The 23,427-nt window shown below is 41.5% G+C and overlaps 1 protein-coding gene, 2 non-coding genes and 1 pseudogene across 3 annotated transcripts in view; all 4 read right to left on the bottom strand.

The window, feature by feature from the left end:
* Positions 1 to 23,427, bottom strand: part of LOC122793033 (cyclin-dependent kinase 2-like) — a 956,998-nt gene that overhangs the window by 545,524 nt on the left and 388,047 nt on the right. The gene's annotated exons all lie outside the window — the stretch shown is intronic.
* On the bottom strand, positions 8,075 to 8,236 carry LOC122793801. The gene has a single exon (XR_006363542.1). It is a non-coding gene; the product is annotated as a U1 spliceosomal RNA (small nuclear RNA).
* Positions 12,063 to 12,197, bottom strand: LOC122793803 (annotated as a pseudogene).
* LOC122793796 lies at positions 13,899 to 14,058 on the bottom strand. The gene has a single exon (XR_006363539.1). It is a non-coding gene; the product is annotated as a U1 spliceosomal RNA (small nuclear RNA).

Here is a 23,427-nt window from a genome sequence, read left to right as displayed (position 1 = left end):
GTCAGTAGCTTCTGCTCACTCGCAGTTGCACTTCTTTTTAGCAGTAAAGATAAAGAAATCAAAAACCAAAATTGTTTAGATATGCTCTGGATCTTCCTCTCAGCAGTCTGTGTGAATTTATAGCTGTCTAGGCCCCTTGGGATGGATACAGCTTGCCTGTCTAAAAATCTATCCCTTTCTAACAACCAATAGTGAAATTAATGGTAAAACAACAAAATATGAATCAAAGTAAATCGTGTTAACAAGCTACCCCTTTCTTGACTACCATACCAATTATATCCTTGAAATTCTAATTCCCTTATTTTCCTTGCCAGTGGTTCTAAATATAATGCAAATAAAGGGGAAAGAGGACACCTCTGCCTGATTCCTCTGCTCAATTATCAGAGAGGACCCTGACCCCTTTAATTTGCACCTCTGATCCCTCATACATCCCCCTAATCAACCTCAGAATTTTTTCAGAAAATACAAGTGCTTCCATTGCCCTGCTCCTAAAGTCCCAGCTTAACCTATCAAATGGTTTCTCTGCATCAAGACCCACCAACAGCAGTATTTTCTTACATTCTCCTTCTTTCTGGATCATCAATGTTCTGTCAATGTTGTCAAATGTTTGCTTCCCCTATGCAAAATCACATTGATCCGTATCTATCAATTTTGGCATTACTTTAGCCATTATAGACAAACATTTTATAATAATTTAGTATAGAAATGGGCCTGTATGAAGCTGGGTCTGATGGATCTTTACCCTCTTTACGCATTACAGCTACCACTGCTTTCTTCCAGGATGTTGGTACTTCTCCACCTCTTAAAATACTGTTAAACAAAACCTTCCAGATCTTTATCAATTTTTTTTCCCACCTAGCTTCCCAACTTCCACAGGAATACCATCTTTGAAGGACACTCTTTACCCATGATAGCAATCAATAGGCCTCAATCTTCACCACAGATACTGGTGAGAGACCATCACTAAAACAGGAATGGATTTACTCTGTATTTTCAAAGGCAGCTCTCTGTATCAAGCACAATTTCCCCCAAGAGCAGTTCCAAGTGACTGACACACACACCTGGGCATTTGACCTTCACACACACAAACTCCTGGGAAAGGCTGGCACAGATTCACTAGTTATGCCCCCCATGACCAGACAATAAGGTAGCAATGCTGCCACCAGCCAGTCACTGCCAGGCTCTTACAAGAGTAAGAAATTATACTGCGTAAAATCAATACTAACATAAATGGTACAGTGTAACCCAAGCAGCAAGGCATTTCAGAGTGGCCAAGGCATCACTAGAATAAGCACAAGTACTCTCAAGATGTTAAAAGTAATCTCTAAAAGACCGGCCACAATGAAAGGTATAAAAATGTTTAATAAATAAAATAGAAAACATGAGAATATTAAATATCTAAGTGCAATAAACAGTTTCAGTCAAAGGAGATACAGAAAAACAATACTTAGCTAATCTCACTATAATTCCTGACAGTCTAAAGAAGAGCTGTTCTCACTATATCTTAATACAGCAAGGCAAAATTAGTTGCTGAATTGCTTACTTTCACAAGGCAAGGTGATGAGCTTCCCACTTGTAACTGATTAAGACTGAACTGACTGTGAAAACTGTCATAGATTTTTATATCAGGTTCCAAAGAAAATAAAACAAAAAAGCTGATCTGTGAGTTCCATCCCCTCAGTGCTGGTTATAGAATGACATTATTTATTTATTTGCAAAATGTATTATTTATTTTATTTACAAAACTCCAGCCAACTATGCTGGCATATGTTACACATACACTGCACTATTCTCCCTGGCACAGATGGCAATAACTCATATCATCACACCATCTATTCCTGGGGACTTTCCTGCAGCTTGGTTATGTATCACAATTATTGTCTCATCTCCTCCTACCCTAAACAGTTAGTAACTGAGCCGCATCTGCCTCTAACCTTGGCATATTTAATTCTTCCATAAACATTTCCATTTGTATCTTTTATTGATTTCCATATTTTTCTGCTTTATACAGACTTTCACAGAATTTCCGAAATATTTCTAATGCCTCTACAGGATGTTTTGTTACCTTCCTTGTTATAGGCTCCCTAAGCTTGGCAACAGTCTTTTCTACTTTCTGTTGCCTGAGTCACTGTGCTAAAAAAATTTTGTGCTCTACTGTTATCAAAAAAAAAAAAAAAAAAAGATATCTTACCATAATGTTCCATCTGTGTTGTCAGTGTTCATTTATCCTTGACTGTAAGCTCGATTCCATATATCAGAACTGACTTGGCCGTTATTCCAGCTCATGCCTTCCAAAACTAAGCTTTACTCACAATGCTCCTAACAGGATTACCTCAGTTCGAGTTTGCATAAAATAGTGACAGACAGGAAGTAACAGACCAGAGACCATACCTGTATTACTAAAACGGAAACCCGACCTTTTGGGGAAGATCCATTCCACCAAGAAACGGAAGGGCAGGGGGAAGAGGATGGGGATGTCAATGATAAGTGAAGATCGACAACACAGATGGAACATTATGATAAAACATAACTTCTTTATTTGCTGTTGTCAATCTTCACTTATTCCTTGACTGTGGGACAGAGTCCCCAGCTACCTAAATCCTGGGAGGTCTCACGGCAGAATACTCCTGAACTCCACTGAGCCAAATACGCTAATCCCATAGAGACCAGATCCAGCTTGTAACGAGTAACAAAGGTATGAGGGGATGGCCAGGTAGCCACTGCACAAATATCATCAATAGAAGCTCTGGAATGAAAGGCTGCGGTAGTGGCTACTACCCTTGAGGAATGTGCTTTAACAGGACCCAATAACTACATTTTCTTTTTGTTACAAATGAAAGTTATACAGTCTTTAAGCCATTTAGATAAAGTAACTTTAAAAACAAGCTCTCTCATAGTATCAGAAGAAAAGGAAACAAACAACTGGTCTGATTTTCTGATTTCCTTTGTTCTGTGAAGGTAAAAATGCAACTGTCTATACACATAGTAAATGTACACAATATTCACCCTTGTTTGAAAAGTTGGGGTAGAAAACTGGAACTTGAATAGTCTGGTTGATACTGGTTTTGGACACTATTGTTGGTAGAAAAGTAAGATTTGTTCACAAGGAAACCCTGTCTTTATGGAAAGTAAGGTATGAAGATTTGCAAGATAAGAACTGTAGCTCAGATAGCGTCCTTGTGGAAGTAATGGCTATCAGCAGTAATCTTTTCCAGGATAAAAAACTTTATGATCGCAAGTTGCAGAAGGTTCAAAAGGGGAACGAATTACAGACTGAAATACCAGATTCAAGTCTGAAGATGCAGAATGGTCTTTGTACAGTGGAGTTCTGAGCATTAAAGTTCCTTTTAGAAAGGCTTTATAAAATTTGTGGGACATTGTGTCATTCAAACCATTATGAAAATTTGAAAACTCCAAGACCTTATTAATTGGTGCTGAAAATGGATCGAGATTAGACTCTGAAGCCCATTTAAAAAAATTTCTGCCACTTGCTGAAGTTCAACCTTCTAGTCAAAGGTTTGTGGGAGGCTAGAACAATTCTTTGAACTGAGGAAGTGAGAGCAGAATGCCTGGCAATCATTGGAACTGGAGAAGACATGCAGTGAGCTTGAGCTTTTTAAAGATTTAGATGAACTAGTCCATCCAGATGGGACAAAAGGTCTGGATCTGGGTCTAGCATCCAAGGTTTCCAAATTAGATGAGGCCAAAGAAAGGGAAACCACACCTGACGAAGTCAGAATCCGCCAATGAGAATTATTTTGTTCTCTGACCTGTTCGCTTTCTTTAGAAACTAAGATATTATTGGAATCGGGGGAAAGGCATACAACAGACTGGGGGGGGGGGGCAATTGTGAAGGACAACATCTCTTGGTGACTCCCCCGGAGGGGGAATTAGGACAAAGTAGCTGCTGCACTTGTTGCTTGGGGGGATGCAAAGAGTGGCCCCAATGGCGGAATATAATTTCCACCACCAGTGGACTGAGAGACAACTCATGAGGCATAAGGAAGGTCCTGCTCCATTTGTCCACAATCACGTTGGAGCTCCCAGGAATACGCATTGCAATTATAGACGGCATGACCTGGAATAACGGTTGAGTCGGTTCTGATGTATAGAACCAAACCTGCAGTCAAGGATTAAGTGAAGACTGACATCAGATCAGTTACTAAACAGCAATCTTTCTAAACTTGTGCATATTATCAAGGTAATCCCTTATTTTTTGCTTAGCATTCTGCAGTTGACCCTCTTCTTGTTCTATGAGATTCCCCATATTCTGCAATACTTTAACATTTGTCATTCCCTCTAAATAATTCTTGCTACTTCTTAACCAATGGGCTCCCTTTCTTTTATTTTCACTCTATTTTTAAACTCCACATGAATTTTATCCCACTCCCTAGGTATATTTTCAAAAGAAATTTCTACCCTCTCAAATAGCTCCTGAATAATCTCCACTACCCATTCCTTAAATTCTTCTCTTTTCAACAGAGAGAAGGGAAAGCACCAGTGTCTCATTATTTTATTATCCTGTGTTTTATTTTAGTTATGACTGGCACATAATCTGAAATAGTTATTGAGTGCATATCAAGACCTTCAATGAAATTCACATGTTCCTGTGAAATATAAATACTGTCTAACCTAGCCTGGTTGTTATATCTTAGGGAATATGTAAATTCACTCTGAACTCCTCTTACTGAATTCACATTTTCCATGCCAAATATTTTCATAAATTTCTCTTATGAGCCCTTCAGACACATCTTTCCTGCTGCAAATCAAATTCCAGTCCCCACCAAGTAATATTCCTTGCTGAAAACTGATTATTTCTCACAGAATTTTCTTAAGTTCCACTACAGCAGTTTTAGGTGGAATATAAATACATGCCAGTATAATCCTCCTTCCTTGCCAGTAGCCCCTTAACACTACAAATCTGCCATTATAATATTTTTGTCCTCGTCTATCACTATTGGAGCTCATTTTGCAATTAACATAAGTACTCCGCTTTTCCTTTACCCCAATTATTCTGCTGAATAACCATACTGAAAAACTTTTTGTCAAATTTGTGTGTTCAGTTCTTTCTAAGTGTGTCTCCTGTAACACAGCGATTCGCATTCTATATTTTTAATATAGTTCACTACTACTCCTTTTTTGTATTTATCTGTGAGACTGACATTTACAGACATTACAGAAAGTCTCATTGCATTAAAAGGTTATTACTCCCACCTTTTATGTACAACACCTTTTTTGTTAAATGTCTAGCTCCCACTTTTTTGTTACATGCATACACTGTTTGACAGGTTGAACTTTTATACAGTTTTTTATTACCATATCCATTTCAGCCTATGTCGCATCTTGCAAAACATTTTGTTTTACTGAAAGCCCTCAAAAACACACCCAATGCCCTCCTAAAAAACTAACACACAAAACTGTGTACATCTTCAAATACTGAAGTTTTGCCCTCCTAATAGGAACAAAACTCTCAAACTGACAGCTACTCTCGCAGACTTAAGTTAACCTAAAAGAAAGGTTAAGCATGCTAAGACACATAGTGCAGCCTGTTAAGAAAACCCATGAATGCTATTCACAGAACATTACCTCTTAGACAATTTCTCTTCTCAGTTTTTTCCTTCAACCAATCACTGTCCACTAGAATATAGCTAGTTTCTCCTTATCAGATTGTCCCCATAGAGACACAAGAACCAAGCAGCCAGTTTCTCTTTATCATATTGTTTCCATGGAAACATGAAGGTCAGCTGCAGAATTGTTACTGAGCATACATGCACTTGCTAGAAAAAAAGCCTCATAATATTCAATATTCTTTTTCATTTACTTGCGTACTCTTAAAACATGTTGCTAAATCTATCTAAAGTCCTTAATCCAGTCCTTCTCCCATGCAAGAATGAGAAAAAGCACATTATTTTTTCTATTGTGATGTTCTTTTAACCTGGCTTTTTTCCTTGCATTACCTACAATTCTTAAAACTGAAGAAGAAAGGGAAAAAAAGAAAAGCAGCACTTGTTTACAATCCCCATTACAATTAAAAATAACTGAGAAAACTTTACTTTATACCATGCAAAGAAAAACATACACCAGAACAAGTGTTAGTAAGAAAAAAAAATTACTTGCAGTTAACTTTCTCCCTCCTCTTCCCCTCCCCAAAAGCATTTTCTGACATTAATGACATGAAGTACGGCATATGCTTTAGAGTCCTCCACAAATTCCAAAAAGTCTGAAAAAGTCCAATATTTTCGGATTTCCTTGTTCTGTTACATTTCACACATATAGTTATTACATTTTAATCCTACATGAAGTTACTGGTTTTATTACTGTTCATCTTCATCTCCCAAATCCTGTCTCTGCTTCATTTTCAACATACTTTCAAATCTTTTAGTCAACTATTGTGCTCCCTTCTTTCACTCCATTTTCCAATTAAACAGTGTAAAAGATAAGGTAGCAAACCCCATAGGTAATCCAAAAATAAAATAAACCAGGTGCTCCAAGGGACCAGAGCTTGTATCCACAAAGCGTTTACTGTCTTACAGCTTAAAAAAGTTTAAAAACAAATTGCTGTTGTAAAAAATCAAACAGGTCTAGCGCTTTCGTCTTACAAGTAAAATACATCATCAGTGCAACCAACTCTGACCCTTTTTATATGCCACCCCTGAGTTTTTGGAGCAGTCCAGCTTACTGTCCAGGTGCACCCTTAAAAACCTGTAATCCTGAACAATCTCCATTTTCAACCCCCTAATTGACAGAGGGGTCATTCAGATCAAGAATATTGCTCCACTGAATAGAAACTGGCAATATCGCTGTGGACCTTAATAGGAGAGGGTTACATAATTTTGGATAGGTATACGGCTGCCCTGGCTTAGAAAAACAAAGAAAGGAAATATCTTTAACATGAACACCTAATTGTTACATAGGTGGATGCATGCTGAGTGCAGGGAAAAAGTAAAGGATTGTGAGGTCGTATCTGTGAAAAAGAAAAAGGAAGGAAGATGGAAAGAAAAAAGGAAAGCATGCCTGCTTCAAGAGAAAAAGATAGAAAAGAGCTGCATTTGGAGAAGAAGGTTAAGTGTTGAAGCAAGGGTAAATGATTAGATGTTGCTGAGTTAGGAGCTTGTAGAATTGTATGTAGAATAGTGATTGGAGATCCTGAGTTGTGAAATAGACACACTATAGGAAAATAAATAAGTGTGTGTGTGTTTTTTTTTTGCAGTCAATTTCAGGGAAAAAAAGCAAGTGCAGTCCCCTACTACCATAAAATGTGCAGTTCAGTTTTCCACATTTGCGGAAATCATAAGGGTCAAAACAATAGAAATGCAATAGAAAACCACCTTCTTTGTCATAGCATTACGCCCCCCCAAAAAGTATACATTAGGCTGCAGAAAACTAGCAATTGCAGGGATGGAAATCGAATTTCCTGAGGACAGAGCTCTTATCAAACCTGTCTTTGAACCCAAATATTGGCTTGGTATAGGTGAAATATATGCCTGACAGAGCACAGCCTGCAGACATTTTTAGGGTGACACTGTATTTGAGGCAGGTAACACCTGATACTTCTTAATGGGATTGGTCTGGAAGTACCATTCTAGTCAGAAGGATGTGCACATGTATGCAATATACAGTCACTGTGCACCTTATTCGGAAAGGGGTAGGTAATTTTGGATAGGTAATGGGCAGCTGTGGTGACGGAAAATGTAAAAAGGAAATGCCTTTAGCATGAAAACCTAATAGCTGCATAGGTGAAAAGGTGGTACGTGCAGGAAAGAAAGAAAGTTGAAAGCACTATGGGTCTTACCAGTGAAAAAGAAAGAAATGGGAAGAAAAGAAGAAAGGTCAGAAAGAAGAAAGGACATAAAGAAAGAAGGTAGGAATGCATAGACTATTTCAAGAGCAAAAGGCAGTAAATAAATGTGTTTGGGGAAAAAAAGTAAGTATGGAAAAAAGGGTAAATGTTTGACTGTTGCTTAGTTAGGGGCTTGTAGAATTTTAAGTGAAATTATTCATGGGAGATGCTGAATTATCACATAGGCACACTAGAATAAAATAATCAAATCTCTATTTTTGATAGTTAAGATCAGGAAACGGCATGAACAAGATACTCCACTGCCATAAATATTGCAGTTGAAATTATCCACCTTTGCAGAAATCACAAGGAACAACCCCAATAGAGCACAACAGAAAAGCCTTACACTGTGAAAATCGCCTTCTTGAATGTGGTATTCCCTTATCAGGTAAGTATGCTTTTAGTTGCACAGAACAAGTGGAGCCAGTGCTGTAAATATTATTTCCCAGGTGGAGATCTGTTTTTGTAACAGTGTACGTGGTTAGTAGCAAACCTGTCTTTGAATTCAAACATCAACTCGTCATTATCAGGACAACCATAAAGAGTCTGAGGAAAGTTCGCCAATAGCAGTAATATCTCATAGTACTTTGCCCACATACATTTTGAATTAAGTTTTGACTTGCCTCCTTTCTATTAGAAGATAGATAGATAGATAGATAGATAGATAGACAGATAGACAGATAGATAAGGGGGGGCACTAGCTTTTTCAAAATGTAGAGAGTTTTCAAGTAACCTAATATAAGTAAGCTAGTAAGAACCTGCAATCTTGTCCTGCTTCTTTAAAAAATGGATGAAACGCATGCATTTCTGTTCATGGAATGCTTCAGCAGCTTAGACATACAGACAGCAAGTGAATACAAAGGAATCTATCAAAGTTGTTGAAAGAGAATCTCCAGTTTACATAACGTCATGATACCAAATTTCAAACATATGACTGATGGAGTTGAACTTCCTAATGGTGGGATGAGGTCATATTTCAGACTGGTAAGACATGATGCTTCTTAGTGCGGGTGGTCTGCCAGCATTATTTTAGTCACCTGCATGTTCAACTATATGCAAGACATAGTCAATACACACCTTAATAGGAGAGAGATAGGCAATTCTTAATAGGTAAGATCTACAACAGTGGAAAGATGTAAAACAGAAATCCCTTGAATATGAAAACCCAAAAGCTGAATAGGTAGAAATGTGCTGAGAGTGAGAAAGAAATAAAGAAGAAAGGACTGCGGGTCTTGTCAATGAGAAAGAAACAAAGAAAGGAAGGAAGGCTGGAAGGAAGGAGAGAACCAAGAAAGAGAAGAAGTAAAGTGAAAGGTATGGGTGGCTTGTTTCAAGACAAATACAGAAAAGACGTGTATTTGGAGAAAGAAGTAAGTTTAGATGTAAGGGTAAATGACTGGCTGCTGCTGAATTGGCAACATACCTCTAAATGTGCTGGTCATGCTCTGAAGCAAGTGTAAATTACAAGCCTTTGAAGTTGAATGTAACCTCCTTAACATACACAGAAGCAAATTATACAGTTGTTGGTGCAGAAAGCATATTATTTTTCCATTTTATTTTGTTGAAAAGGATGGCCCCTTGGAATTTTTTTTCTCAGAAATAAAAATGTTTGCCATGACATAATGAAAGACCAAACCCACAATGTCTCACTTCCTAAATTAATGTATAAACTTCTCTAGTTTCATAATAAATGCATCAATTGTAGTTTCTTACTTCCTATACACTCAATTTGTCAGCTAGTTCTTGCATGTAGAACACCTCACATTTACAAATAACTGATTTATGTAGTACTCATACTTTATTCTTACAAATGGGTAAGTCGTTTCTGCTAGCTTATAACATACTGTGCTAATATGAAAACCAGTCTGAGCTATAGCAGGATGTTATTTTGTGCGTGTTTTTAATGAAAAAAGTGAGTAAACTATGAAACTAAAAAATCAAGCACCAAAATCATTTGCAATCATCTGATGAGGAATATATTGGGAAAAATCATGTATACCTATCAGATAAAGAACATACCGGGAAAAGAAAATAATTATAAAACAAAGGTTATTCCAAAAGTGAACACCTTAATGCTTTATGACGAAGACAGGCCACCCAGACAGCACAGAGACCTGGGCAACTGCTTATGTCAACGCCTGCTGGATCCAGCCCTGGTAGTGAGGATGCCTTGCTCAGCAGCTCTTCCCAAACATATAGACAGTATTTGAACACAAAACAATCTCTCCAAATAGTTTGAATAGAACCCCCAGTTGTCATAATAACATTCCAATACCCCAAATGAAATTAGAGACTGATGGAATTGAGCTGGCACAGTCACATTTGAGGCTGAAAACAATGTAATGCTTCTTAGGGGGGTAGTCTGCCAGCACTATTCTACTGAGGTAGGTGTGCACATGCACATAAGGTATAGTCATTTTGCACCTGATTAGGAGTAGAATAGGTTAGCTTGGATAAGTAAGGGGCTGCAGTGGTGAAGAAAACTGGACAGCTGAATAGATGGAAATGTACTGAGTATAGGAAAGAAAGAATAAAGAACTGTGGGTCCTGTCCCCAAGAAAGAAAGAATGCAAGAGTAATAAAGAAACGAAGGAAGGAAAAAAGAAAGAAAAAAAGAAGGAAGAAAGCAGAAAGGAGAAAGGAAGAAAGAATCCATGTCCCATTTAAAGACAGAAAAGAAGTTCATTTGGAGAAAAAGGAAATTCCTGAATTATGGGTGAATGACTGGCTGTAGCTGAGTTGGTAGCATGTGGAATTGTATGTAAAATATTGCTTGAAGGTACTAAAATGCAGAACTATGCACAACAGAATAAATTAAAGTCATGTTCTGAAGCAAGTTCTTTACAACAAACATTTGAAGTTGGATATAGCCTTCTTACCATACGCAAAACCAAATTATACAATTGCTGGTGCAAGAAAGTACATTGTTTTTTGTTGATGATATCCTCTTGGATGTTTTTTTTCTCAGAGATGAAAATGTTTGCCATGACATCATGAATGACCAAACCTGCAATGCCTAACTTCCTAAATTAATGTATAAACTACTGCATTTTCACGACAAATGGATCAGATGTACTTTCTTACTTAATATATAGTCAATTTGTCAACTAGTTCTTGCATGAGGAATACCTCACATTTAAAATTAACAGTGATTATAGAGTACTTAGACTAAAATGCAAGTATCTAATCCTGCAAATAGGTTGTTTTTTTTTTTTTTTTTTACTTATAATGCAATGCAGTAATATGAAAAATATTGTCCAATACTCGGGCATTATTTTTTTTTGGATGAAGTTATTGAAAAAACTGAATAAACTATGAAACAAAAAAAAATCAAACATATTATTAACTTCATTTTCTACTAAATCATTTGCAAATAATAAGTTAAGAAATATAATGAGAAATTAAAATAGTTGTAAAGCAAAGGTTCTTCCGAAAGTCACCAATACCTTAATGTTTTATGACTGAGCCAAGGTCACTCAAAAAGCACAGGTACCTTGACAACTGCCTATGTCCATTCCTGCCGGATCAGGTCCTGGCAGTGGGGATGCTTTGCTCAGCAGCTCTTCCCAGACATACAGACAGCATTTCAAACAAAGAAACTCCTCTAAGATTTTGAAAAAGTACCTCCACTTGCCGTAATGGCATTCCAATACACCAAATGAAATACAACACTGACAGAGACACGCTTTCACACACTTATAGTCTGATGTCATATTTGAGACTGGTAACACCTGATGCTTCTTAGTGGGGGGTGGTCTAACAGCACTATTCTAGTGATATGGCTGTGCACTTGCACATAAGATATAGACATTGTGCACTTTACTTGGAAAGGGATAGGTCATTTGGCATAGGTAACAGGCTGCTGCAGTGTGAAGAAAATGTAAAAAGGAAACGCCTTTCACAAGAAAACCTAACAGATGCATCTCTAGAAATGTGGTCCATGCAGAAAAGAAAGAAAGAAGAAAGTACTACGAGTCTTGTCTGCAAGAAAGGAAGGAAAGAAGAAAAAACAAAAGAAAAGGAAGGAAGGAGAAAGGAATGCAAGGCCTGTTTCGATAGACAAATATAGAAAAGTAGTGCATTGTGCTGTACGTAAGGGTGAATGATTGCTTGCTGCTGAGTTAGTAGCCTATGGAACTGTATGTGAAATATTAGTTAGAAATACTGAATCGTGAGTTAGGCGTGCTGGAAAACAAAAGATTTTTTTTTTTAAGTTTATGTTGAAAGAACACCACAAGTGCATTTATAAACTACCATAAATTATGGAGTTGAGTTTCCCATCTTTGGGGAAATCATAAGAACCTCTCCCTCAGGAAACTACCTTCTTGACTGCAGTATTCACATGGCAGACAAGTATGACTTAGCAGCTCTTCCCAAACTTACAGACAGCATCTGAACATAAAGAAGCTCATCTAAATTGCTGAAAGACTACCCCTGGATGCCATTATTACCTTTAAAAGAGTCAAGCTTGCACACATCGGTATGCTGAGGTCATATTTGAGGCTGGTAACACCTGATGCTTCGTAGTGGGGGTGGTCTGCTAGTACTATTCTGGTGAGCTGGTTGTGTATGCAGAAATAAGATATAATCATTCTGCAGCTTAGTAGAAAAGGGATAGATCATTTGGCACGAGTAAGGTCCTGCCAAAGTGAAGAAAACTGTGAAAAGGAAATGTCTTTCACACAAAAACCCAACAGCTGCATTGGTGGAACGGTGCTGAGTGTGGGACAGAAAGAAAGAAACAGACCAAGAAAGAAGAAAGGACTGTGGGTGTTGTCTGTGAAAAAGAAAGCAAGAGAAACTAAGGAAGAAAAGAAGAAAGATGAATGAGCTGCTTATTTTGAGACAGAAAGAGAAAACAAGAGCAACTGGAGAAAGAGATAATTGTAACTATTTGGAGAAGTCATAGGAATCAACCCAACCAAAGTGTAAAACAGAGAAACCCCACACAGGAGAAAACAATCTCTTAATAGCAGTATTTCCCCCACCAAATAAGTATGTCTTTGGTTCCTGAGAATTAGCAGGTCCACTGTTGTAAATCACATTACTTGGGTGGACAGTTGTTTACATGAAGCTGTATGTGGTCTGCAGCAAACCTGGGTTTGAATGCAAATATTGGTACGTTATCCCTATTGGGGCACCAAGAAAAAGTCTGAGGAAAGTTTAGTGCCTGCAGTAATATCCCAAAATGCTTTGCCCATGTAAATTTTGCATTGGGTTTGACTTGTCTCCTGTCTCCTTTCTGTTAGAAGAAAGAGACTAGTGTTTTCAAAATGTGGAGTGTTTTTGAGTAGCCTGATGTAATTATAAATAAGCCAAAAAGAAGCTACAATCTTTTCTTGCGCATTTAAAAAAATGGATGAAAAACCGGCTTTTCTGTTCACGGAATGCTTTAGCAGCTAGGATGCTCTGCCCAAACATACAGACATTTGAACACAAAGGAGCCCCTCTAACTTGCTGAAAGATTACCCCCTGGGTGCCATAATGACATTCCGATACTCCAAATAAGATAAGTGACTAATGGAGTCAAGGTTGCACAAGTTAGTAGGACAGTCGTACTTAAGGCTAGTAACATCTGATGTTTTTTAGTAAGGGTGGTCTTCCAGAACTATTCTAGTGAGGCGGGTGTGGTTGTACATGTATGATGCATTCATTTTGCACCTTACTAGGGGAGGAATACATCATTTCATATAGGTAAGGTTCAGTCACAGTGAAGAAAAATGTAAAAATAAAATGGTTTCACACGAAACCTTAACTGATATATAGGTGGAAACATGCTGAGTTCAGGAAAGAAGACTGGACTGTTGATTTTGTCTGCAAGGAAGAAAGAAAGTAAGAGAAGGAAGGAAAGAAGGAAGCAGAAATGAATGCTTGGCCTGTTTTGAGAGAGGCAGGAAAGAAGTGCATTTGTAGAAAAGGGTCAGCGTTGTAAATAAGGGTAACTGGTCGGCTGTTGCCGAGTTAGGAGCTTGTGGAATTGTAAGCATAATATTGGAGAGAAATACTGGCTTGCAAGCTAGAAGAAAAAAAACAGATGCGTTTTTTGTTAGTTTAAGTTAAGGGCACTACATGAATGCAGATCCCCACTACCACAAATTACACAGTTCACTTTCTCACATTTGGTGAAATCACGGGATGAACCCAACAAAAGCGTGCAATGGTAAAGGCTCACCCTAGGGTAACCACCTTCTTGATCACAGTATTGCCCCTAAATATATCTTAGATTGTCGAAAACCAGCAGCTCAAGTGTTGTAAATCAAATTACCTGAGTGGCAAGTTGTTTTTCCAATGGTGTATGTCATTAGTAGCAAACCTGGTTTTGAGCACAAATATCTTCTCTGTATCCTTATTCAAGCAACAGCAAATGATTTGAGTAAAGTTCAACTCTGCAGTAATATCAGCATGCTTTCGTGTTCACATAATGCTTGAGCAGCTGGGATGCTCTGCCTCAACAGCTCTTCCCAAACATGCAGACAACATCAGAACACAAAGGAGCCCCACTAAGTTGTTGAAAAAGTACCCTGGTTGCTGTAATGATATTCCACTATCCCAAATGAAATACAAGACTGGCAGAGGCAAGTTTGCACATATTCACAGGCCTGTAAAAATGTAAAGTCTTTAAAAGCTACTTTTTTCACACAAACAAAGCAAAAGGCATTTTAAAAATACTTTGCCAGCCCCAAAAAAGTAAAATAAACACAGTTTCACCACTGCAAAATTGCTTTTTAATTGTTTTAAACAACATTCCACTAAAACATAAATTCCTAGCTTTAAAATAACTCTCCTGGAGAGAAAAGCATTAATAATCAACAATAACTGAATGGAAGTTTTTTCTCCAAAAGGAATTTAAATGCCCAGCAGAGGAACAGCAGAAGCCAGCAGTCGAGCCTTAAAAACCTCAGTGAGCCATACTCATTGGGATCAGTAAAGCTCTGAAGACCTTGGTGCCCAAACTTGTTTTTAGTCAGTTCAGCTTGAGCCGATTGACAGTTGGGACGCATGGAAGGCACCCTGAGACTATGGAAGCTGGCTAGCTGTTATATCCTTTGCAGGATATAACCCATATAGCAAAGGCTACTGCAGCAGTGATCAACATGTTGAACATTTAGGGAAAAGAAGATGCTGCATGATGCTGGTCAGGGATGTATACATGTCACAGCATAGCTCTACCCAGTGCCAAAAAATCATGTTCACCATTGTTAAATTGATGGACCACTCAAGAGGCATTAATAAACCCCATGTGAGCATGTCTGCAAGAAAGCTGGCTTGCCACAGGACATGTACTGCTTCCAAAAAGCAATTAAAAGAAATGGCTCATTCTCACAGTTACATAACATCCAGAGCACAGGGGACAGGGTTGGCATTTCACCTCATTTGTTTATGTACCACAGCATTGCAATGTTGTCAGCTTGGATGGCAACTATACCCTTGGGAATAAAGTCCTGAAAAGCCTACAGTGAAAGCAGGACTGTCTTTACCTCCAGAACATTTATGCGAAGGGAAACCTCTTGGTCTGAATGCTCCCTATCTCAGGGGCTTTCCATCTGTGGTACGTGTGGTAGCAGAAAGTGGAGGGGAAAAGTAACAGCTGTGCAAGAAATTGATCATGCATATCTACCAACAAAGGTACAATGGTATGGCAGAGAAAAAAAAGAAGTTATGTACTCACCATAATGTTCCATCTGAGTAGTTCTACTTCATTTGTCTTCAACCTGTGGGTCTTCGGATCCACATCGGATCTGACACAGCCGCATTTTTCAGCTATGGCTCCAAGCTCCATGCTCCCTCCCCTTACCCACAATGCTCCCGTCTCCCTTCAGATTGAGTTTCCTGCCTAACAGGTATCAGACACCTAACCCAATGACATCTTATCAAACGTTAATCATCACAGGAAGAACCTTTGTCTGGACAGGACCAAGGATCCCAACAATAACTGTCCAATACAAAGGACATGTCATATCCTAAAGGATAAGGTTAGGGGGAAGGAGGGGGGACAGTTGAAGACAAATGAAGTAGAAGTACTGGAACTTCCCCAGCTACTAACATCACCAATTAGTCATTGCCTACAATGTGGTAACACATCCAGAAAAAAACCCTGCACTAGGCCAACTTCTCACCCACTATAATACACATCATCCTCTCTGATCTTCCGACAAACGCCTCCTCTGTATCTCTAGGGCTAACAATACTGCAGGAAAAGCATTGTTCTCCCAATCCATAGCTAGAACTTGGAATAATCTCCCTCCTGCTCTGATTTATACCCCTACATCTTCTCACTTTGATACTCACTTAGAACACACTTAAAGAATAACTGGCTATGCCCATGTATTACATAAGTCCTCAAATTATTCCACTTGTATACCTCACTTCCTAATATACCTACTGTAATATATATTACATTCTAGGTCTTCTCCTAATGCTGACTGAATTTGTATACATATTCTGCTGTTAACCATGGGTAACTTTTTCCCCCTATATATAGGTCTTATGTCTTCTGCTGCATACTGTATTTTAACATATTGTTTGAAAATTCTCTCTATACTGTATTTTAACATATTACGTAAAATTTTACTTCCTGTGGAGCTTTTCTCCCAGAGCCTACGCTGAAAATGGACTTGTGTCCAGTCGGACCATCCCAGTTAACAAATGTAAAACAAATAAAATAAATAAATAAAACGTTATGGTGAGTACATAACTTCTTTATCTGAAGTAGTTTACTTAATTTGCTCTTCAACCTGTAGGACAGAGTCCCCAGCTACCTAACTCTTGGGAGGCCCTCATGGAAGGATATTCCGGAGCACCGCATAACCAAAGGATGCTCTACTCCTAGAGATCAAATCCAGTTTATAATGTTAAATAAAGGTGTGAGATGAGGCCCAAGTAGCAGCTGAACAAATATCATCCAATGAGACCCTAGACCAAAAGGTCGCTGACGTAGCCATAGATCAGGTCAAAGAGCCTTCACTTTTCCTGGTAGAGGCAAACATCTTTCTGAATAAGCCTGGCCAATGCATTGTGAAATCCAGTGAGCAATTGTCACTTTTGAAACAGGTTTACCAAAGAAGGGCTTGGCATAGGACACAAAAAGTTGATCAGACTTGCGGAATGGTTTAGTCCTATGAAGATAAAACATCAACTGGATCTAAGGTCCATGGTGTAACAACTAGGAGAGACCTGAGTAAGGGGAAACCAAACCTGTCAAGGCCAGAATGGGGCAATGAGGATCACAGTGCTCAACAGCTTTCATGCTTTCTGTAGAAACTTCAACATATGGGGAATAGAAGGATATGCATAAAGAAGCCCGGAAGGCCAAGCATGAATCAGAGCGTCTCTAGGGGCTTCCCCCGGCAAGGGGGGGGGGGGGTTCAGAGCAAAAAACTCGCTGCATTTTGTGTTGGAAGGAGATGTGAAGAGATCGCAGCAAGGGCGTCCCCACTCTAGAAAGATCTGTTCCGCTACTGAAGGATTCAGAGACCACTCATAAGGCATCAGGATTGATCTGCTGAGTCTGTCCGCTAGAATGTTGGATCGTTCCAGGATGTGCATTGCCACCAGAAAGCGGCTGGTAGAGGTCACCCATTCCCATGCTCTCATGGCCTCTCGACATACGGGATAAGATCTGGTTCCCCCTTGTTTGTTGATATACCAGACCACTGACATATTGCCCATCTGCACTGCAATCTTTCCCATAGGAAGATGAGCATGAAGGGCCTGCAACGCAAGAACAACCTTTCTCATCTCTACAACACTGATGTGCAGATAGGTCTCAGAAGGGGACCACGTGCCTTGGACTGTCCTTCCTGAGCAGTGCCCCCCCACCCTATTAGGGAGGAGTCTGTGGTCACCATGGTCTTGGGGAAAGCCAGTTGAAACGGACGTCCCTTGAGGAGATCCACCACCAAAGGGAGTCGCTGCACGCTTTTGAAATTCTCAATGGAAAAGAAAATGGATGGTCTAACAGTGACCACTGAACTGCCAGTGTCCACTGCAGCACACTCATATGAAGGCGCTCCATTGGAAGAAGATTTATCGTGGCCACCATGGAACCAAGAGCCCTCAACTCTGCTTCGGCTGTTGATAAATGGGTCTGAAGAATGTGCAAGACGTGTAACCTCAAGCCGCATATCCTGTCTGAGATGAGGAACACCTTCGTTTGTAGTGTGTCCAGCCGTGCCCTGATGAAGTCTAAAATCTGAACTGGGAGAAGACCAGACTTGTTCATGTTGATTGTAATGTCCAACTTGTTGGCAAGCTGAAGGAAGGAGTCCCTGGCCTGACATAGTAGATGCTCTGAAGGGGCAGTAGAGAGCCAATCGTCCAGATACGGAAAGACCTGAAGCCTCAGGTGAGCCACTACTACCGCCATTACCTTGGTGAACACCTGGGGGGCCATAGTGAGAACAAAGGGGAGGGCTCGAAATTGGTAATGATTGGCTACCAGCCGGAAGCGAAGGAACCTCCGGGAGTGCCTATTCATCTTGAGGTGGTAGTATGCGTCCTGCAGGTCAATCGAGCACATCCAGTCTATGGCCTACAGATAGGGCAGGATAGACTGAATTGTGACCATCCGGAATTTTGTCTTGGTTACTGATGGGATCAATTTGGACAGATCCAATATTGGTCTGAGGTCCCCACCTTTTTTGGCACTAAAAAGAACCTGGAATAAACCCCGGATCCCAAATAGTCTGGCGGGACCAGTTGGATGACTCGTTTTCTTAGTAGTGAGTGCATCTGCACTGCTGCCTCCTCTTGTTGCATGGGTGGAATGTCTGGGAGGGCTTTGTTGGATGGGGGAGGATCCTTGAATGGAACAAAATATCCTCTGGATATGACTCGAAGCACTCAATGATCTGTAGTGATGGACTCCCATGGTAGTGGGTGAAGCGACAAGTAACCCCCACCTGCCTCCAGAGATGGACAGCTGGGCAACCCCCTCAGGGCTGCTGCCCGAGTTTATCCGAGGGACCCGAAATTCCTAGGACCCCCCTCTGCCTTTAGGGCGGCGTCTATCAAATCCTCCATTGCCTCTGGGGGAAGGCAAGTCCTGAGCGTACCGAGAAAATGCCTGAGACTTGCAGAACCATATCTTCTTCTGACCTTGCTGGTTCCTGGAAAATGACCTTTGAGGCGGTGAGAAGCAGATCCCGACGGCAGATAGTGTCTTCCCGTCCTTCTCACTCTGGACCAAAGTCTCACTGACCGTCTTCCCAAAAAGGGAAGAACCATCATAAGGGGCGTTGGTAAGATGCCTTGAAGGGCTCCGAGAACTGAAATAAGCGGAGCCAGGCGTGACGCCGGATGGCAATGCCTGACCCCGTCACCCGTGCGGCTCCCTTCGTGGCATGGGAGAGCAAATGCATGGACGTGTTTCCTACAGATTTTAGGTTGGCCATTCATGCAAATGGCTTCCTGTCCTCTGCCGACATGGACCCTGGGGTTGACTCTGACTTCCTTGAGCAGATCTTTCTGGAGTCGAATGACATGTGCCATGTAGTTCAGTGCCCTCACACAGAAGGTTGCTGAAGCATAAACTCACTTCTCAAAATGATCCAACGCTCTTGACTCTCTGTCAGGTGGGTGGACTGTGGAGATCTCTTGGGCAAGTTCCTTTTTGGTGGCCGCCACTACCCTCATAGCATCTACAAGGGACCCCATGTGCCAGTGAAACTTGTCCGCTGGAAGGGGGCTTAAAATTTTGTCCAGGTGCTTGGGTATTGGCTCTACAGTGTCTGGCTCCTTCCACGCCCTCGCTGTTATCAAATCCACAAATGGATCAGCAGGAGGGGACACCCAAGAGGGAGATGGGCCCGAGCAGAATGCCTCCAGAAACATGGACTAGTCAGAGGTTGGTTTGGGGTTGGACCCCCCCCCCCTTTGGCGAAGGATCTCCTTGATGTCTCCAAAAAAGACATCCTCAGGAGTTTATCTTGGGGAACCTTCCCCTTCATCAAGGTCCGTGTCTTCAGTGAGGGACTCGGAAGTTGAGTCCAAATGCCTCCTTTTACATGTAGGCTTTTGCAGTGGGGGGGGGGGGGGGCTCCTCAGGGGGACTGTCTGGGGAGGTCTCGCAAGCGGGTTGTTCCAAGGGCGGAACTTCCTGAGGCACTACGGCTACAGGCTTGTCCCTGAGAGGGAAAGATGGTCAGAACCACACTCAAGGCCAGGTAGGTCTGGACAGACTCTGAAGATGAAATGATCAGAGGCCTCGACCCTGCAAGAACCCTCTCCACCACGCTGAATGCCGAGGGGGAATGGACCTCCTAGGCTGACCTAGCAGATTCTGCTCCCCCCTGATCTGACGGGGGAGCCAAGACGCTGGGGGGAATTCTTCTCTCTGACAAGCTCGGAGCATAGAGCACTCCCTCGGATCCGACCCAGAGGCTATGGCTTGGAGAGCTCGGATCTGATCAAGTCATATCCGACACACTCAAGGCAATGGCTGGTGTCGAGGTACAGGGTACCATCAGCACTGACCCCTCGACTCTGATCATCCTCGGATTCAATGACTCCGAAACCGCAGGTCGGATCGGAGAAGGAGTGATGGGTCTAAACAATGGTTGGAAGGCACCCGCTTCGGTGGGAGAAGGCCTTGGCAAGACCCCCATCTGGATTTGAGTGCGGATAAACCTCCGCATCATCTTGTCCATCTCCGTTTCAGACAAGCTCCGAGTAGAGCAGGAGGACGCTGCCAAAGTAGGCTGGGAAACCAGAGGAGGGACGGCCTAGGGGGCGATAGGCTAACCTGTACCTCAGGCTCAGCTGAAAACCTGGTGGACCTGAGCTGAGGAGTCACTGGCCTGGAAACAGGCTTAACCTTCGGCTGAGGGCCGGCCTCTGACAAAAGGTCGGGGGATAGTTTGCGAGGCCGGTCCTTCTTGGCTTTATCCCCTTCCCCAGACCTCTTGGCGGGAGGTGAGTCCCAGAGGTCATGGAAAGGGAAGACGAAGCAGCAGCCGCTGCTTTCCCAGCAGGGGAAGGTGGGGCCTCGGTCCCACCAGAAGAGGGCAACAGGCCCTTAAGGATCAGTTTGGCCCGCCTGTCTTTAAGTGCCCTGGGATTAAACCCACCACAAATAGGATAGGGGTTATGGAGATGATTCGCCCCCAAGCAAACCACACACAGAGTCTGGCCATCTGTCAGAGAAAGCTTATGGCCACACTCTGTGCACCTTTTGAACCCTGGCTTCAGGGCATCCGCCATGCCTTAGCCACACACACACACACACACACACACACACACACACACACACCACGTGGAAAGAAAAGATAGAAAAGTCTTATTTTTTTTTTTTTTTTTTTTTTTACACTATGGAGAACCCCCGAGAAGGTATAGAAAAAGGGTTGAAGAGAAATAGATCAGAAGGCCAAAAAAGGAACAATTTGCTGTTATAGAAAAACACCCAAACACTCTGGAGCTCGGACCATGCTCTTTCCCCTCAGGTGGCAAATGAGATCTAAAGGGAGAAGGGGGACATGGGGCATTATGGGTAAGGGGAGGACCATGGAACTCAGAGCCGTAGCTGGAAAATGCGGCCATGCTGGATCCGATGACCCACGGGTTGAAGAGCAAATGAAGTAAACTACTTCAGATCAAATATGTTAAGACAAAGGATCCGATATCTGGAACCAGTGAAATCTTGGGGTACACTGTATAACCCTCATAATACCTGCAAAGGGAAAGTAGAGTTGCATAAAATCTTACCATAACAGCAGATGTCCTTCTCTTCACTATATTCTTAACCTAAGGAATCTTCTGCCAAGAAGTAATGGCCTTAGAAATCTGGGATGATATGGTTTCCTTACAAACAGCCAAACCCAAAGTCCTAGGATGAAAGGAAACAAATAGCTGCTCAGATATGCAAAGAAAGTACAGTTGTGTAAAATCTTACCATAACAGTAGATGTCCCTCTCTTCACTGTTGCACTATCCTAAACAGAGAGATCTCCTGCCCAGAACAGCCCAATGCTCGGCCAGTATACAAAAGCCTAATGATCTTGTACGCACCATACATCACACTTATGCTCCCCATACAGAACATAGGGCATAAAATGGATGTACAGACCCAACAACCCAAAACTGAACTGCCCCAGAAAAGGACAGTCTCCACAGGACAAAGTCCATGCACATCCAGAAGGAAAAATGCAGAAGAAAAAGGAGAACCTTCAGCCAAAAGGGAATCTAAAACAAAAATCAGAACAGACAAGAGGTGGCTGGAGGGAGTGAATATTTCAACAGTGAAGAGAAGGGCATCTACTGTTATAGGTTCATAGGTAGGTACTAGGCTATCGGCCCTAGGGCCTATACAAGCCCAGCCAAAAAGGTACCCTGGCTTTTGCCACCCAAGAAAATTATTTTCCTATGCCACTGTCGAGCAGAGCCACAGAAGTGATCCCCGGGGTGAATTTCCTATTTCCCATCCAATCATCAAGATTTTTCTTGAAGAGTGCTAATGAGGAGCTTTGTTTGATATAGACAGGTAGTTTATGCCAGAGTATGGGAAGTCTCTGGGACAGGAATCTATCCCTCCGGCATGTTCTGTTTATTGTGGTGACAAGGTTTAGGTCCCTAAAGTGTGTAGCTCGGAGGGATTGGGATTTCAGTGGAGCATGTCAATAGCTCTGGGTTTGACATAGCTTTGTATGTTAGGCAGAGATCACCTCTGAGTAGGCATTATGCGAGCTGGAGTTTTTTGAGACGGTCTGCGTAGGGCATCTGTTTGAGGCCGGTAATCCTCTTTGTGAGGTACTTCTGCGGCCTTTCCAGTTGTTGTAGATGTCTTGTGAGGTACATACCAAAAGGGGCGTTGTACTCTATAATGGGTCTAATGAGTGATGAGTAGAGGGGAACAATGACCTCTTATTTTCTGGATGAGAAACCTTTTGTGATTAGGTGTGCCACGTGGAAGGATTTCCTGACTACTGTGGCGATGTGATTATCAAAGGAGAGACTACTGTCCACCTTTGTCCCAAGGTCTCATCACACTTTCGGTGTTTAAGTATACTACCGCCTATGTTGTAGTTCATGGGTACAGAGTTTTTACCAAAGAGGATGAAAATGCACTTTTTGGCATTGAGCTTGAGGCCATGGCTTTGACACCAGGCATCTGTCTCAGTGAGGCCTTTTGTAGGATGTCCACATCGTTAGGAGTTTCAATTATGGCTTCTAGTTTGCAGTCATCTGCGAACTTCGTTAGCCAAAGACCTTCTGTGTTAGCCTGTACTTCAGAGACGTAGATACCAAACAGGAGAGGACCCAGGTCTGAACCTTGTGGTGCTCCACTGGTCTGAAGTCAGACTTGGAGTCTGCTACTTTCACAGTGTGGGTTCTGTCAGTGAGCCAACTGGTAACTCATCTTGTGACATAGGGATTTATACCTAGTTTAGTGAGTTTATCTATAATTCCAGAGTGGGGGATGGCATTGAAAGCCTTGGCAAGATCTAGATAGGCTGTGTGAACCACCTTACCCTCATCTACGGCTTTGGTGACTGCTTCAAAGAAGTCTATCAGGTTTAGGAGACATGATCTGCCTTTTACAAACCCGAACTGGGTGGGGTCCAGAGTTTGGAGATTACCACTGTCTTTGTTTAT

This window comes from Protopterus annectens, chromosome 2.part0 (genome assembly GCF_019279795.1).
Source record: "Protopterus annectens isolate FY-2018-M chromosome 2.part0, PAN1.0, whole genome shotgun sequence".
NCBI lineage: Eukaryota > Metazoa > Chordata > Ceratodontiformes > Protopteridae > Protopterus > Protopterus annectens.
Note: the sequence above shows the minus strand (reverse complement) of the source record. Positions and strands in the feature narration are given on the sequence as shown.